The following is a 17973-nucleotide window of genomic DNA, read 5'->3' on the forward strand; positions in this document are numbered from 1 at the left end:
GTTTCAAGTCGATATCTCCCACCGTTTTGCCGCAATCGCCGCGGAAAGGTGAAAAAGTTTGATTTTTCATAAAATTTGACCTTTGACCGGTCATAAGTAGGTCAAATGTTGACCTAGGACCAAAAAATATACCACCAATCGCGAGATCTCGTTGAGAGCAATCCGTTGGTTTTTTCCGCTAAGCTCTACGACCTTCCGTTTCGAAACGCCAGGGGGGGGGGGTCGTAACAAACCCCCCCTGGTCGTTCGTGTTATGAGAAATGGCCTGGTCGTGCGAGGGTTAAAGACATCATCTGTGATCAAAACTAACACGGTATTCGTGATCAGCACCCCGAAAAACCATTTAGCAGCCACACTTTACGACTTACTAACAGGTCCCGATTTTCCCGACTTTGGGTCATTGACCTGACCTGGAAGGTCAACCAATGACCTAGGACCTTAAAATTGGATATCATCGGCTTCCTCTCGTTACGGGCAACACGCTCGTTTTTTTCCGAAAAGCTCTAGCTCGATCAGGGGCAAAACGGCAAAGGGGGTGGGTCCAACCGACCCCCCCCCCTCTCCACCTACACATTAGAAGCTGGCAAACGCCGCACACATGCGAGGGTTAACTCAGTTAACCCGCGCCCGGCTGGGGGTCCTGGATTTCCACGCCCTGCTGGGGGGGTGTTTGAACACCCCCCTTCTAACTCGGCTCCTGGGCCACGTAGCGATACGCGGAAGGCGGCGTTCGAAAGAGCGCCAGAAATAATGACGAAATCACTTCGGTCACTTTTTTGGTCAGGTCAAAGGTCAGGTCACCAGAGGTCATTGAAGGCAAAACTTCGCCGATTTTCATGTCGAATGTCGACAATTTCCAGGAAGCCACCGCATAACTCGGGAACCAATAAAGCTACAGCGCCGCGGAAAAGCGCATTCGATAGCCCTATTAACGCCCTTTCTGAGTAATTCTCTCAGATTTGACCTAACGTCAACGGTTTTGCCTGCGGGGGGCAAAAACTGTAAAAATAGTTCATTTTTTTCGGAAACAGTTTTTATGCAGGTACTTTTGAACCAAGCCTTGTACGAGCTTACTTTTACCGGCATCGTGTTTCTCTTGTCAAGACGCATCGAATGAACTATAACTTGACCTTGAAAGGTCAGCTTGAAAATTTGACCTCAGGTCAAGGTCATGACCTGACCGGAAAGGGACATGTTGCATATCATTCGATCCGTATCGTCGAGCTGAGCATATCTAAGGCGTTTTCACCGCTCTAGCATGCCTGTATCAAAAGTTATTTGCGAAAAACTGTTAGACACCATTCGTGACCTGAGATGACCTTAGGGGCATAAATGGGGGGTCACGGACACCATTTTCATGTTCAGTGTGTCTAAACCACTTGTAATTCAGTGTTTGGGAGTATTTATAATGTCTTTCGTCCAAAAGAGGCGTAGGTATTTCAATTTTCTCCCATTGTCTTATTATGGAGAGGTCGCAAAATTGACCTGACCTTAGGTCACCGATATCAAATTTCCGAGATATACATTTTATAGATACTGTTACCTTTATCAATCGCTGAAAGTTTCAAAGCGATCGGTCACTCGGTGTAGCTATGGCAGACATTGAAACTTTTTATGAGGTGAGGTCACTTCAAGTGACCTTGTGACCTGACCTTGAATGACCTTGGTCTGAACTTTTTACAACATGTGTAGAATTGATGTATGATAAGGTGCACCAAAAACGGCGGCGCTCCGCGCCGCCGTTTTTGAGATATTCGCGAAAAACCACAATGGGGGTGTTCAAACACCCCCCCCCCAGCAGGGCGCGGGTTTAATATGTGAATTTAGTTATCATTGTATAAAACTAAGTAGATCTCGAGGCAGTTCTACACATTTAGATCAGGATTATTTCTTTTTAACCCGCGCCCTGCTGGGGGGGGGGTGTTTGAACACCCCCCTTGTGGTTTTTCGCGAATATCTCAAAAACGGCGGCGCTCCGCGCCGCCGTTTTTGGTACACCTTATCATACATCAATTTTACACATGTTGTAAAAATTTCAGACCAAGGTCATTCAAGGTCAGGTCACCAGGTCACTTGAAGTGACCTCACCTCATAAAAAGTTTCAATGTCTGTCATAGCTACACCGAGTGACCGATCGCTTTGAAACTTTCAGAGATTGCTAAGAGCAATAGCATGTACAAAATGTATATCTCAGAATTTTGATATCGATGACCTAAGGGCAGGTCAATTTTGCGACCTCCCCATTATAAGTCAATGGGAGAAAATTGAAATGCGCCTCTTTTGGACGAAAGACATTATAAACACTCCCAAACACTGAATTACAAGTGGTTTAGACACACTGAACCTGATAATGGTGAGGTCATCTTAGGTCATCTTAGGTCACGAATGGTATCTAACAGTTTTTCGCAAATAACTTTTGATAGAGGCATGCTAGAGCGATAAAAATGCCTTAGATGTGTTCAGCTCGACGATACGGATCGACTGATATGCAACATGACCCTTTCCGGTCAGGTCATGACCTTGACCTGAGGTCAAATTTTCAAGTTGACCTTTCAAGGTCAAGTAATAGTTCATTTGATGCGTCTTGACGAGAGGAACACGATGCCGATAAAAGTAAGCTCGTACAAGGCTTGGGTTAAAAGATATCGCAGAAAAACTGTTTCCGAAAAAATCGGCTATTTTTGCAGTTTTTGCCCCCTGCAGGCAAAACCGTTGACGTTAGGTCAAATCTGAGAATATTACTCAGAAAGAGCGTTAATAGGGCTATCGAATACGCTTTTCCGCGGCGCTGTAGCTCTATTGGTTCCCGAGTTATGCGTTGGCTTCTTGGAAATTGTCGACATTCGACCTGGAAATCGGCGAAATTTTGCCTTCAATGACCTCTGGTGACCTGACCTTTGACCTGACCAAAAAATTGACTGAAGTGATTTCCTCATTATTTTTGACGCTCTTTCGAACGCCGCCTTCCGCGTATCGCTACGTGGCCCAGGAGCCGAGTTAGAAGGGGGGGTGTTCAAACCCCCCCCCCCCCCCCAGCAGGGCGTGGAAATCCAGGACCCCCAGCCGGGCGCGGGTTAATTATCTACTTAGCTTTCCTCTACATTTGCAGTAACTTTTTTGCGGAAAACCTCCAACTAAAATAGTCCCAGTAATTTTCACCAACACACACGGAATAAGATCTCAGCCTTGACCGGGAGCAAGTGTAGTTTACAGGGTGTCCCAAAATTGATGGCGGTCTAAATCATCGCCCCTGTGGCAAAAACCAGTCGGCATGATAACACGGTTTATTTACCAATGTATCCGCCCCTCTCCTTCACACACGCCTGCATGCGCTCTGGCATGCCACTGATCAGGTTGTCCAGCGTCTCGCGCGGGATCTTCCTCCAGGCGAGCTTGAGGCTGTCTACCAGGCCGTCCCTGGAGGTCGCAGCTGGTATCTCGTCCATCTTGTTCTGGACGATGGCCCAGAGGTTTTCGATAGGAGACAGGTCCGGGCTGTTGGGTGGCCACACCTCCTTCCGCCAGAAGTCCGGGAGAAGCTCCTCGCACCACTGCTGGCTCGTGCCGGCGGTGTGAGCCGGGGCGCCGTCTTGCTGGAAGATGACCTTGGACATGTCAGGGTGGCGTTTGACCTTTGTCGGAGGGCCGTTCTCACGGGTTCTGCTCAACGCCGACTTCAGGGCCCTCTCGAGGATGTTGTCCTGGTAGTAGCTGGCGGCGACAGTCTGGCCGCGGGAGTTGTATGCTCGGGCCGTTCACCGGCCCGCGGTGCCGTTCACCGAGTTGTATAACATATATTCCGTTTTTTTATGAGGTCACTGACCTGAGGTCAGTTAGAGGTCATTACGTCGTAATGTTAAGCCTATGGGAAAATACTAAATTCGGAAAATACTGGAGATATCCGCTTCGTTTTATCACTTTTGTGCTTTGAAACCACGGTACTTAACAGCAGGACACTTGGTGCTTCTTTGTTTGGTGTACTTATCCATGGGTCAGGTCAAATGAGGTCAACTGAGGTCAAATGACGTTTTTGCCAATAACTTGGCACATAATGAAGCTAGAGCTTAAAAAATGGCATCATTGTGTTCCTGGTGATCAGCCGAATCAAATGTTATGCGATATGATGCAATTTGGTTAATTTGAACTTAATTTATAAATTTAAGTTTACGTAAAATTTAAGAAAAACTTTAAGTACACTTAAGCAAGCTAAAAAGTATATCATTCGACGCGCCTTGACGTGCTGAGTTCACTGGTGCTTTTCTTTTTGCTCTATCTTAATTAGATCAAAAGTTATAGGCGACAAACTTTTGACCTGTTTTTAGCGAAATTTTTACATTTATACCCCCCAAAAAAACCCTAAATATTGACCTAGAGCATCCAAATTTGCACAGGGGCGAGAACTCCGGGGGGCCCACCTACCTACCAAATTTGGTGTTTCTAGGTGCCATAGGAGCCAATCGCGAGGGGGGGTCGCATCGACCCCCCCCCCCCTCACATTGCCCCAACAGACGGTAAATAACTTTTGAAAATACCAATTTCCAATTTTAGTGTTTTCTGGACCAAAATTTTGCGAGGAATCCGATGGTGTGGTCATCGAAATCTGAAAAATTTCCATTTTGGAGATAGCACCTATTTTTTGAAAAATAAATATTCGTCAGGCTTAATAGTCAAATAAATTGGAAATATAATGAGTTAATTTTTGTAACAACACTAGAATGTGTCGAACATGAATTAGAGATATATTTTAGCTGAGATGATACTATATCTGCGCATACATGTATGTGAACTAGTACATTAACCCTCGCCGGCCGAGAAGGGGTGGGGCGGGTGCCGCCTAATAGGGCTTTTCGCGATAGCTTAAAACTCGCTTAGGGTAGACAGCTGAAACTTGGCATACCTAATCTTTTATTCAAGCTGGATCTTTTGACCTCAACTGCGTTTTCAGGTCAGGTCAGGTCACTGACCTATGACGTCATAAATGAGCCTCTGCGAGGTCCTCAGATGTTGCAACTTTGCAACGCCCTCAGTGCCAGAGGAACTTTCACAGGAAGATGAAACTTACAGGACTTAGTATCCTTCAGAGGTCTCACAACTTGTATATCTCGGATTTAACCTAAATGTCACATGAGGTCAGGTCGGTCACGTGACCTCACCATTATAAGTCAATGGGGGAAATATGAAAACTGTTATTTTGGCGCCGGAAATGATCTAAAACTGTCCCAAGCACATGAAATCGTGGTTTCATGTACTCTTTGTAAGGTCCGATCATGAAACCACGATTTCATGTGCTTGGGATAGTTTTAGATCATTACGGCGCCAAAATAACAGTTTTCGTATTTCCCCCATTGACTTATAATGGTGAGGTCACGTGACCGACCTGACCTCATGTGACATTTAGGTTAAATCCGAGATATACAAGTTGTGAGACCTCTGAAGGATACTACGTCCTGTAAGTTTTATCTTCCTGTGAAAGTTCCTCTGGCACTGAGGGCGTTGCAAAGTTGCAACATCTGAGGACCTCGCAGAGGCTCATTTATGACGTCATAGGTCAGTGACCTGACCTGACCTGAAAACGCAGTTGAGGTCAAAAGATCCAGCTTGAATAAAAGATTAGGTATGCCAAGTTTCAGCTGTCTACCCTAAGCGAGTTTTAAGCTATCGCGAAAAGCCCTCTTAGGCGGCACCCGCCCCACCCCTTCTGGGCCGACGAGGGTTAATGTACTAGTTCATGTACATGCATGCACAGATATAGTATCATCTCAGCTAAAATATATCTCTGATTCATGTTCGACACATTCTAGTGTTGTTACAAAAATTAACTCATTATATTTCCAATTTATTTGACTATTAAGCCTGACGAATATTTATTTTTCAAAAAATAGGTGCTATCTCCAAAATGGAAATTTTTCAGATTTCGGGGACCACACCATCGGATTCCTCGCAAAATTTTGGTCCAGAAAACACTAAAATTGGAAATTGGTATTTTCAAAAGTTATTTACCGTCTGTTGGGGCAATGTGCCCTGCCAGGCCGTGTTATGAAAAATGCCCTGCCAGGGCGAGGGTTAAAAAAGTTATTGATCAAAAACCGAACCCGTGTCTTGGGTCACATGACCCGACCTCAGAGGTCACCAGTTGACCTGAGACCTTAAAATCGGGTACTAGCTGTTGTGTCTCCTAACGGCACACACGCTCGTTTTTTTTTCCGCGACGCTCTAAATCCAACGGGGGCGAAAAACGACGAGGGGGTCGTACCAGCCCTCCCCCCGGCCGGCGCGTATGTAGAAAACCAACAGGTCCTGCGGGGTTAACTCTCGCCCTTATTGGTGTTTTGCTAGCTGCAAACGCAAAAGGCGGGGCTAGGTTATTGGTTGACCTTCCAGGTCAGGCCAGTGACTCAAAAGTCGGGAAAATCGGGACCTATGACCTTTAACAGGTCATACTTTGGAGAGTTAGTTGATACGAGATTTTTCGGGGCGCTGATCACGAATTTCATGTTAGCTTTGATCACCGATGATGTCTTGATGCTTTTAGGCCAGGTCGGGTCAGGTCAGGTCAGGTCAACCAGTAGGCGTCTTGCTAGCTGTCCATAATAGGTGTCAACCAACACTGACAGCTTCGTGACATTGTAGGAAGGCGCCAAAATTACTTCGTAAATGTTCGAATGGGTGCTAAATTCGAAATCAGCTCGAAAACTAGCCTAAAAATATATGAGCCCAGAAGAAGTGAACTAAGGTCATCAAAGGTCAATGACCTTGACCTGACATTTACGTGACCTTGACACCCACCATAATGCATGGGACCACCATCATTTCACATGTTTGAACGTTTACGATCACAAAAAGACTGGAAACGAGCGGATAATAGCCGTTTTTACGAAGGGCTTCCTGGCGAATGTCCATCTAATTTGAACAAATCTGCACCAAATGTGCACCTTATCTGCACAAAATGTGTACTATAGAAGGCCGTCGTGAAATATTCCTGAGCTGAATGTTCAAATTTTGTTCCCATTTTCTTTTTAAATGAGCTAAATTGAACAAGATTTTCATTGGACAAGATTGTTGACGGCCCTCCTGTGAAACGAGACTCGATAAATTCTTAACCCGCGCACCGACGGGGGTCTGCGCCAACTTCGCACCGACGGGGGGGGGGGGCGGATGACCGCCCCCCCTGAGATCTCGAGAACGAAGCAAGATAGCGACAAGCGGTAAACGGCAACGGATACGCACGGCCAAGATCTACAATTTTTACAAAGGTCATTTTCAGGTCAGGTCAAAGATGACGTCACAGGGGTCGAAAAAGTCAAAATGGCGGCGCTAGATATGGAGAGAGTTTTTCTCGAATAACTTTCGAATTAGTCAAGATAGGAACAAACTAAGGGCATCATCGTGATCCTCTCGTCAATCCGCATCGAATGATATATATGTTGACCTCGAAAGGTCAAGGTCAAAGGTTGACCTCAGGTCACGTGACCTCGAGGTCATCATGTATATCATTCGATGCGTCTTGACGAGCTGAACACAATGAGACCATCCACGCGTCTGTATCTTGTTCCTGTACGGAGTTATTGGCCAAAACCCTTTGGTGACCTTTGATGACGTCACATGACCTCACAGCTGCCCAACAGCAAAACAGACCTCAAGGTAGTGAAGGTTGATCGTATATGAAGTCATGTATGGTATATGGGGCCATTTCGACCCGTTTTAGTGGTGAAAACAGGGAGTTGATTTTTCCCCCATTGACTTATAATGGGGAGGTCGCGAAATTGACCTGACCTTAGGTCACCGATATCAAAATTCCGAGATATACAAATTGTAGCTACTAATGACCTAATAATATCCTGCGACTTTCAAAGGCCTCCGACATCTACTGTAGCTCTGGCACGGTGACAAAGTTGCAAAAAAGTGACTTGAGGTTGGGTCATTCAAAGTGACCTGGTGACCTGACCTTAAAAGGTAGGAGGTTCAAACTTGCATACCATGTGTAAAATTGATGAGGTTATAGTCATACCAAATTTCGCGGCGCTACGCGCCGCGGTTTTCCCGCTATTCGCGAAAAACCTCAGGGGGGGCGGATATCCGCCCCCCCCCGTCGGTGCGCGGGTTAAACTCCCTAGTTATTTTGTAACAACCCTAAGTTCGTTGCATACTAACTAGGGAGGTTGCAACGACCCTAGTTTCGTTACAACGTCCCGGAATGAGCAGTTATTTTGTAACGTCCCTAGGGTCGTTGCAAACAAACTGATCGTTCAGGGAGGTTACAACCACCCTAGGGTCGTTGCAAACTAACTGAAATCGCATACTCCCTGTAACATATATTCACTTGGTTTATGTAAAAGAATCCTGCATTATAACAGCAAATGTGTATGTGGGGCATTCCACGATAGATCGTACCAGGCCCGTCACCCTCATCCCTCAGATTTGAATGAAAATTGGTTCTGGGGGTAATCATAGGCTCCAAAAACACCTGCCAAAATATCAGACTTCTCAGATGAAAACTTTTTGAGTTATATTGTATAATATTTTCTAAACATCAGACTGTAAGGGTGAGTTTGATGAGCTATAACTCAAAAACGAGCTAAGCAAGCAACAAACAGTAAACAGCTTTGAACTGACGATGAAGCAAAGATTGATACAGCTTTTTTAAAATTGGAAAGAAAAGCTTTACTTATTGAAAAAAGTCGTAATATTTTTTGAAATTGTCTATAATGGCCCTTGGGACCAAAACTTTTGCCATTTTTATTTCTTCAAAATAAACTTCAGGTCATTTAAAATCGACATGCAAAAAATTAGCAAGGTGTTCTTTCCATAAGTTCCTCATTTTAATGCATACAAAATGGGTTTCCGGGGGTTCGGTACGACCCCAGCTCGCCGTTTCGCCTCTAATGGAGCTAGAACCTTGCGGAAAAAACGAGCATGTGCGCCGTTACAAGATGCATCGAATGATACCACATTTTAACCCTCGCCGGCACAGGCCATTTTGAGTCCTTCGACGGCACAAGGGGGGGGGGTTGGTACGACCCCCCCCCCTCGCGTTTGGCCCCTGATCGAGCTAGAGCTTCGCGGAAAAAAACGAGCGTGTTGCCCGTCACGAGAGGAAGCCGATGATACCCAATTTTAAGGTCCTAGGTCATCGGGTGACCTTCCAGGTCAGGTCAATGACCCGAAAACCGGGAAAATCGGGACCTGTTAGAAAGTCGTAAATTGTGGCTGCTATGTGGTTTTCCGGGGTGCTGATCACGAATATCGTGTTAGTTTTGATCATAGATGATGTCTTTAAGCATTTAGACCAGGTCGGGTCAGGTCAGGTCAGGTCAACCGGTAGGGGTTGTGACGGGTATTCGTAATGCGTGTCAACCGCCTCGGACAGCCTCGTAACATGTTACGAAGGCACAAAAACTACTTCGTAAATGTTCAAATGGTTGCTAAATTCGAATTCAGCTCCAAAAACTAGCCTAGAAACATGTAAAACTCGAAAAAGTGAACCGAGGTCACCCGAGGTCACCAAAGGTCAATGACCTGACCTGACCTTCAGGTGACCTTGACACCCACCCTAATGCATGGGAGCAACATCAAATCACATGTTTGAACGTTTGAAAACACGAAAAGCTTGCAAACGCGCGGCTAATGCGAGCCGACATGCGCCGAACCGCGATTTCGGCCAAACATGGTCACCGAAAAGAGGTCACAGGTCAAAGGTCATTGGGGTCAGGGTCATGAAATTTTCAGGGTAGGTGTAAAATTGATCAATGCGAGGGTACTGAAAGGTTCGTCGCGATCGGCCGCTTTTTACGCGAGTTATTGGCGAAAAACCTTGGGAGGGGGTTGCATCAACCCCCACCCCCCTGTGCCGGCGAGGGTTAAGGTCTCGGGTTCATTGGTGAACCCTGAGGTCATTTCAAGTGACCCAAAATACGGGTCCGGTTTTTGGTAGATAACTTTGCAACAAATGGTCGCAGATCCGCGATTTTAGCATCTTTGTGTTTGCCTAGCTCCGGCGCGTCGAATGGTATACTGTTTGTCATCTGGTGAGGTCAGCATAAGTCGCTGACCTCGGGTCAGCACACTGCCGTGTATTTGGCTCCGCTCCCCGACCGGGCGGCCCAGCCGGCAGCCAGCCCCCGGGCATCACGTGACCGCCCGAGTCCGCGGCAAAGCCAACCAGCGCGGCGCTGGACAAACAGCGCCGCCACAGAGATGGTTAACCCGCGCCCCGTAGGGGGGGGGGGGCCGAAACGCCCCCCCCTGTCCTTTTCGGTCGATATCTCCTAAACGGCTGGAGATATCGCCACCAAACTTTCAGGACCCCTCCGGGCATCAATTTTACACATTGTGACCAATTTTTTTTTTCCAGAGGCTATGATAGGTTGGCCACAAATGACGTCAGAATAACGTCATGTTCTGTCATTTTCGACCGAAAAAAGACCTTTGCGAGAAGACCTGTCAGCAGTGGCGTATTCAGGGGGGGGCCTTGGGGGCCATGGCCCCCCCTTTCCGCCCACCCGCCCAGATGGCGCCCCAATTAGCGCCGACTAGGCTGATGCTGTTTTACAGAGGGAACATAAATTAAAAAGTGATGTGCAGGCAGGGATCGAACTCAAGATCTCTTCGGGGGTGCCTTGACAGTGTCCAGTGTCCAGTGGACACCCCTATGTCCTCCAGGGCACCCCCCCAAATAGGACCTGAGCCCCTCATTGTTGAAGGGCGCCCCTCCGGAAACCAGAATATTCCGAACCCCCAGGGTCGATGGCGCCCCTGAAGAGTCGCTGGCACCCACCTGAACGGAACAGTCGCCCCATTAAAGGTTGATGGCGCCCCTCTGAAGTTCACAGTTACCCCATTCGGCCCCATCCAAGATCAATGGCGCCCCCTGAAACCACTGGCGCCCCTCTAAAGCACCTGCATTCTTCTCAAGATCACAGTCGCCCTATCCAAGATTAATAGCGCCCTCAAGAGAGCCACTAGCGCCCCCCCCCCCCCTTGAGACTGAAGTCGCCCCATTCAAGCACAATGACGCCCCTCTAGAGCGTCCGGTGCGCTTCTGAAGATCGCAGTCGTCCTCATCCGAGGTCGCTGGCGCCCCTCAAAAGTCACTGGCGCCCATCTAAACGGAGATCACAGCTGCCCCATCTTAACCCTATTCCTGGCGGGGGGGGGCCTCAGGAGCCCCCCCCCCTGAGGTTTTTTGGTTATATCTCCCAAACGCTTTGAGCTAGGAAGCTCTAATTTTCTGACTTTTTCTAAAAGGCTTTTACGCAACATTTCTGAAAATTTTGAGTTGATCTGACCTCAGGTCAGGTCACCAGAGGCGGTTTGGTGACCCTACCTCAGAAAAGTTTGCAATCACGCCAGAGCTAGAGTTTTTGACCGATCAATTTCTTCTCTTCAGGCTTTAGTTAGGGTACCAGTATGTGCAATTTGTATATCTAAGAATTTTCATATCTGTGACCTGAGGTCAGGCCAGACTCGTGACCTTTACATTGCAAGCCTATGGGAAAATATTGAAACGCCTCCTGCTTCGTGTAAACGAGTCAAAAACACCCAGTTCTTTCAGTATTATGGAAGATTATCTCATCGGTGATGATCCTGGTGCCGCTAATTGACAGGGGCACCGGCAAAGGTCATCTGAGGTCATGTGACGTCATAAATCGTTTTTCTGTCAATAAATCACGACATGATGATGTCAAAGACTTGTAAGTGGTACCAAACTGCTCGCCTGGTCAAGGCGCGTCGTTTGGTATGCAGCATGACCATACCCCACAACCTCATTGATGAATGACCTGACCTTGACCTCAGGTCAAATTTTAAATTGACCTGTGAAGGTCATCACATACTTATTTCGCATCGCCTCGGCGAGAGCAACAAAAAATGTATTGGTTTTATGTCTCTATGTTTCTTAGTTTAAAAGTTATATAGGTAACTAATTCCAAAACATTTATCGTTGATGACCTCTGGTGACCTCAATATTGACCTGACCTGAAAATGTTTTATGTAAAAGTTGTAGATCTTTAAACGACCTATCAAACGCCGTTCGCCGTTTGTCGCTGCGATGTGTAGTTTTTGAGATCTGAAGGGAGGGCCGAATCGCCCCCCCCCCCCCCGCCAGGTTCTTGTCCCGGCGGAGCCCGCCAGGAATAGGGTTAAGATCGATGGCAGCCCTCTGAAACCAATGGCGCCCTTCGCACCCGGCGCCCAAAAATCAAAAAAGCATTTTTTGGATATATTAGCCAAAAAATCCAAAAAGTTTTTTGAGTTTCGAAAAAAACCGGAATATATGTGATAGTACCTACCGTCTTCTATCCACATACCAAATTTCAAATCGATACCTCGTTTTTTGGCCAAGTTATAGCGAAAAAACTGTTCAGAAATGATGACGTCAACTTTTCAAACTCATTTTTTGGCAATTCTAGACCTCTCAGAGCAAAACAAAGACCACCATTAGACTCCTAGTGACGAGCTGCATCAAATCGATACCCATTTTATGCAAAAATATCAACTTTGAAATTTGACCTAATATGACCTGACCTTGACATGACCTTCACCAAAACGTGACCTAACTTGGCCCCAAAGGCTGCCTGACCCACATAATCGCATTTGTCATGTAAAATGAACCATAAAACATGTATCACACGACACTTTCATATTGTGACCCCCGGTGACCTGACCTCGCTGTGACCTGACCTGGTATCAGTGACCTCAGATAGCAAAATATGTGTTTGACGAACAATATACCATCGATGGTTTTCAATAAATTACCAATTTACTCGATTTCACAACACATTTCTTGAAATGCCTGTGAACAGTGAAAATCTGACCTTTGACCTGACCTGTGACGTCATCGGTTTGACCTAGGTCAATGAAATTTGGTCACAAGGTGTTCCCGGGTGAGGCTATCGAACGCCGTTTGAATTTTGAAAATCGGCCGGTAACTTTCCGAGATCTTAGGGGGGCCGAAACGCCCCCCCCCCCCCTACGGGTGGTAGGGTCCGCCGGTAGCCCTACGGGGCGCGGGTTAACAGTCGGGTCAGGCCACGAATCTGGGTGAATGAGATCATATTGCACATCATTCGATTCGCAAGGTCTTCCCTAGTCCATTGGTAGCTTTCCCGTCTCTCTAGTTCAATTTGATCGAGAGTTATTGACGAAAAACTCTTATGACCCTAGTGACGTACGAATGACGTCACGCAAGGTCAACAATGCAAAAATCAGGCACAAATGACTTCAATTGAACTTTCAGTAACCAGTGATGTCACTAGGCAGCTTAACCACGCCATTTGTAGGCTCTCTTCCCGAAATCACAATTTGAGACTATTACGGTAACGCAAAATAAGTACATTTAGAGAAAGAACACCTTCCCAATTTTTTGCATACTACTTAAAAATGATCCAAAAATGTTTTTAAGAAAATAAAAATTCAAAAAAATTTGGTCCCAAAGGCATGAAAATGCAAATGAAAGGAAGCTCGAGGTGTTATATATCAAAAATAGTTTATATTTCAAAATTTCAAAAATGCATATTATTCTTTGTTTCAATGCAAGTTCAATGCCGTATAGCATTTGGCATTTTGATTATCCGTCTTAGAGTTACAGCCCGCCAAACTTGGCGCTGCAACGCAAGATCCAAAACATGTTATACACTATAACTCAAAAACTACTCATCTGATAAGCCTGAAATTGTCACAGGAGGACTCAGAGCCCCTGATTGCCCCTTAGACAAATTATCGTTAAAATCCGAGAGATTAGGGTGTCAAATTGGAAAAAAGTGGTACGATCTATCGTGGAATGCCCCATGTACTAGTAATTATATGTAAGCTCACAAATAATGTTAAAAAAAAAACTCCTTTTGCAGGATCATACCCAAGTTCCCGGGAAGATTCTAGCCTGGCAACAACTGGCCAACCTTCTTCAGAAAGGAACACCCTGCCTATCACTAGCAATGTAAGTGAATGGGTGCGTTGTGCTTGCGAGCACTGTGTGTAAAAGCATAACATTCCTATTTGACGAACCTGGCATTGTTTTCATTCTTCCGTATAAAATACAAAATAATTGAAACATTAACCGAAAATGTAAATACCTTAAAAACGGTCGACGTACATATTTAAATTAAATGAAAAATAGCCTATGTAAGACATTTCACCTCAATAAACATTCCGACAGGAAAAAATTGAAGGAGACATTACCACCATTGGGAGCATCTTGTTCGCTCAAAGCGGCTTCTTGGGAATAGGTGCCTTATCTACGGTCTTTCGGTAAGCAGTAATTTCCGTCATATAGCTTCTTATGGCTTTGATGTCGACCGGCCAGGGGCATTGACGGCGCCGTTTCTTGTTCTAGGCCTACATGGTCTCGGCTCATATCAAGGCTATATAAGCCAGTTAGAGTTTTCCGGTTAAAAACTGACGATTCTAATGTCGCTTTTGGAGATCACTCGCGAGTACTCGCATGGACCAGATTTGTGTTGAATGCTACATAAATGCAATGAACGTCTACACTGGTTTCATATCTGTTGTTGCTAAGTCCGCTGCTTTTTTCCACTGTTGACCTTGCTGGCCATATATGACGCCGTCTTACAACTCTTCCCTGTACAGAGGACAATGCGACAAGCGGAAAGAAGTGGCAATAAAGCGCATCCATTACCGCACCGAAGAGGAGCGACTGCTGATAGAAAATGAAGTCGACAACCTGTTGAAAGTCGAGGACTATGACGTGAAGGTCATCAGGTAGATCTGCTGTAGCAAATACTGGGTGTTTCACAATAAATGTTACTTTTGAATACCTTATAGTAAGATCTTACTTGTTTGTTAGCGCGTTAATTTTATATTTATTTTGCTGCAAAGTTATTCAGGTTTTTAGTCTTTATATTTTTTATACAAACCGTCAACGGCTCCATCTGTATGCTGTGTGGACGTGCAATGTCAACACCGTCAAAACGGGTCAATTCGCCGTTTTCAGATGATGAGACGGTATGGGTGGCCATTGGATGGTCATGCAGTACGGCGCTTAGTTTCGTTACCCATTTTAAAAGGAGGAGGGATGTTCCATCAAAAATGGCTTTCAAACGGGTGGTAGAAAGGTTCCAGGAGACTGGAAACACGAGACCATCCCCGCCTCCAGGCCGGACGGCGATCCCAGAAAATCTGACTGAAAAAGTCAGACGGCAAAAAGGGTGGCACAGTGGAGAACCTGTGAATGATGCTGAAGTGAAAGTTATATGTTCATAAGTAGTACTGTTCTGATGTCTCATGTGGTAATACTCATGACCCCTATGTAATACATCCGTCACTGAAAAATCGTCGTTTGAAAAGCAACACACATTGTGAAAGACCCTGAAGCTTAACAGCGAATTGACCCGTGTTGATAGTGTGGACATTGCACGTATAAAAAGAATGAGCAGTTGATGATTTGTAATAGTTTTTGTAAGGATTAAAAACCGGAAAGAATTTGCAACAAAAGGAATATAGAATTTATGGGCATACGAATAGTTGAGATCTTTTTAAATGCTTATCAAAAGTACCAAAAAGTACCATTTATTGTGAAACACCCTGTACATTAAACTGAATTGACCTGCATCTAAAAGTGTGCATATTTATGCATGTACGTACATATATGTGCGCGCAACAGTCTTTTACAGTGGCTGCAAAAAAAATGTAGAAGGTCAAATAAAATGCCAACGCAATGAGCGAGCCTGCTTGTATACCTATCTTTTGTACTCGAGCTACTGACGATTATTTGGATATAATACGCATGTTCTCAGCTTGCGAACTAAACAACGAGACTGGGTCAGCGATCATTGTTAGTAGAGATTGCAATCCCGGAACGTTTTGCCAATCCCGGGATCCCGAAAGTTTTTATTTCGGGATCCCGGGATCCCGGGATCCCGGCATTGTCACTAAATGTCGTAAGAGTGATTTCCTACTGACATATTTTGCGTCTTTAAGCTTACCACAAACAAAGAGGCAACCAAAAGCCATCCTTAGACCATGTCATTTGCATTAAAAACGATTGAATTTGCGAATAAAAAGTTTCGATTTGATTAGCATTAGCATTTATTCCCAATTGGCCTTCATAAAACTGTGCGTCGACCAGATCGTTTACTAGACAGGTTCCAGCATATCCACGCCTCACTCACTCTTCGTCTACGTTACTCGTAGTTAGCGCGACAGTTTTAAGCCATTGCCATGTTGGTCTACTTAAAAACTCGCAACCAGTGTACGCCAACTTTGGCAGCTCCCTATTTCACAGTGTTTTCAAAACGTCGCTTGGTCACTTTACTTCCTTCCGGTTCCGCTTTCATCATTAATGTCTCTCAGAATTTGCTCGAAAGTCGCTTTGAGAGCAGAATCACTGACTGGGAGAGCTCCACTCTACCGTATTCCACGTCTGAATCAGTGAGCTCTGCCGTCACTTGCGTGACATCTGTGACATCTTTCTGCGACACGAGCTCAAAGACTGTCTCGATGACCTCCTTTGTTCCGGCCACGAACGGGCAAGTCAGAATCGCTGAACGATCTGTGATCCTGATAAAGATGTTGCAGCGCTGATGCTGCATTTTTTTTTTGCTTTCGGGACCTTTTTTCGTACGTATTTAAGCGACTTAACCGCTGTGGGTGATACCCGAGAGCTACCAACACGGTCGATTGTGGACGGCCAATACGGGGTGCCAGCTAAATAGTTTATCTGCTTTATGTCACGCAGCACAATAAACAGTGTAAACAAGACTCGTGCAGCGGATCCATTCTTTTTAAGGTGAAAACTGATTCTTTTCGGGATCCCGGGATTGGCGGAATTTCGGGATCGGGATCGGGATTAAAATCCCGCCGGGATCCCGGGATCCCGATCCCGGGATTGCAATCTCTAATTGTTAGGGAAGATAATATATCCTGAATTGGAGTGTCTTAGATTGATGATTGTTTATCCCTATGGGGAAAAATGAACCAATTAAAAAACACTCCAATTTAGAATGTATCTTCCCTGATAATGACACCTGACCACAGTCTTGTTTATTTCGCAAGCTGAGGCCATGCGTATTATATCCATGTCAAAAGAAGTCGCTAGTACCACCAGTACATGAGATATAAGAGCTGCTCGCTCATTGCGTTTGCATTTATTTGACTTTTGTCAAAATAAAAATGCGGCCACTGTAGGTATTGGCGGAAACCCACAAGGTGGTGTTAAAACATCCCGCCAACAGGACAAAGTTACTCTGAAAGACCTTTTTTCTCATTCTTTAGATACTTTCACACACAAAGGACTGCCAACTTCTATTATGTTGCGATGGAGTTGGCACTGGGTACAGTGGAAGACTACGCGGAAAAGAAACAGGACCCGGCCAAATCTGGTATGGACGAGCTTGGTAATCTCGATGCGATCAGCATTCTCCGAGATTCATCAAACGCACTTAAATGGCTGCACGAGAAAAACATCGGTGAGTTTTTAATCAATAAATTGCCATTCAACTCCGGCCTTCGTAAAAAGTACAATAATGCATGGCATGATGGTTGCCCAGGCCCGTTGCAAGCGACGGAGGACCGTCAAATCTGAAAACATCTGGATTGTCTGACCATTTTTAGTTAGGTACTTGTAAACAATCGATATGTAGTCAGGCTTGAGGGGTAATGATAATTACGAGCGAGCGAGCGCAGCGAGCGAAGCGAAGTCTTTTCAATGTAACGGGAAAATCTCAGTATGGCGGCCCGGCCCGGCCCGGCCTGTAACGCTTTTGAGAGGCTTATATCTCAGTTACCGCTGGACCGATTGGGCTGCGGTCTTTTTTGCTAGGTAGCTCCAGGGCCGGGCCGGGCCGGGCCGGCCTGTAACGCTTTTGATAGGCTTATATCTCAGCAACCGCTGGATCGATTGGGCTGCGGTCTTTTTTGCTAGGTAGCCCCATCCCTTCTACCCCGTAATTGACTTTTTTTGACACATCTCAGTGACCGTCGTGGCACGTGCCACGTGAAAAGTCAAGGGTGTTCAAGCTG

General features: G+C 45.7%; 1 protein-coding gene across 2 annotated transcripts in view; it reads left to right on the plus strand.

Annotated features, from left to right (window-relative positions):
• LOC122386395 (early nodulin-like protein 2) overlaps positions 1–17388 on the plus strand; it is a 125064-nt gene extending 107676 nt beyond the window's left edge. The window contains exons 7-9 of one of the 2 annotated variants that reach the window (XM_043375565.1): positions 13845–13933; positions 14153–14244; positions 14584–14998. The gene's annotated coding sequence lies outside the window, so the exon portion shown is untranslated. Of the gene's footprint in view, positions 1–13844; positions 13934–14152; positions 14245–14583; positions 14999–17226 lie in introns of those variants that run through there. The other variant, XM_043375566.1, reaches the window with a different exon arrangement.
• The last annotated feature ends 585 nt before the right edge of the window (positions 17389–17973 follow it).

This window comes from Amphibalanus amphitrite, unplaced genomic scaffold (assembly GCF_019059575.1).
Source record: "Amphibalanus amphitrite isolate SeventyFive unplaced genomic scaffold, NRLGWU_Aamphi_draft 000249F_arrow, whole genome shotgun sequence".
In the NCBI taxonomy this organism is placed as follows: domain Eukaryota; kingdom Metazoa; phylum Arthropoda; class Thecostraca; order Balanomorpha; family Balanidae; genus Amphibalanus; species Amphibalanus amphitrite.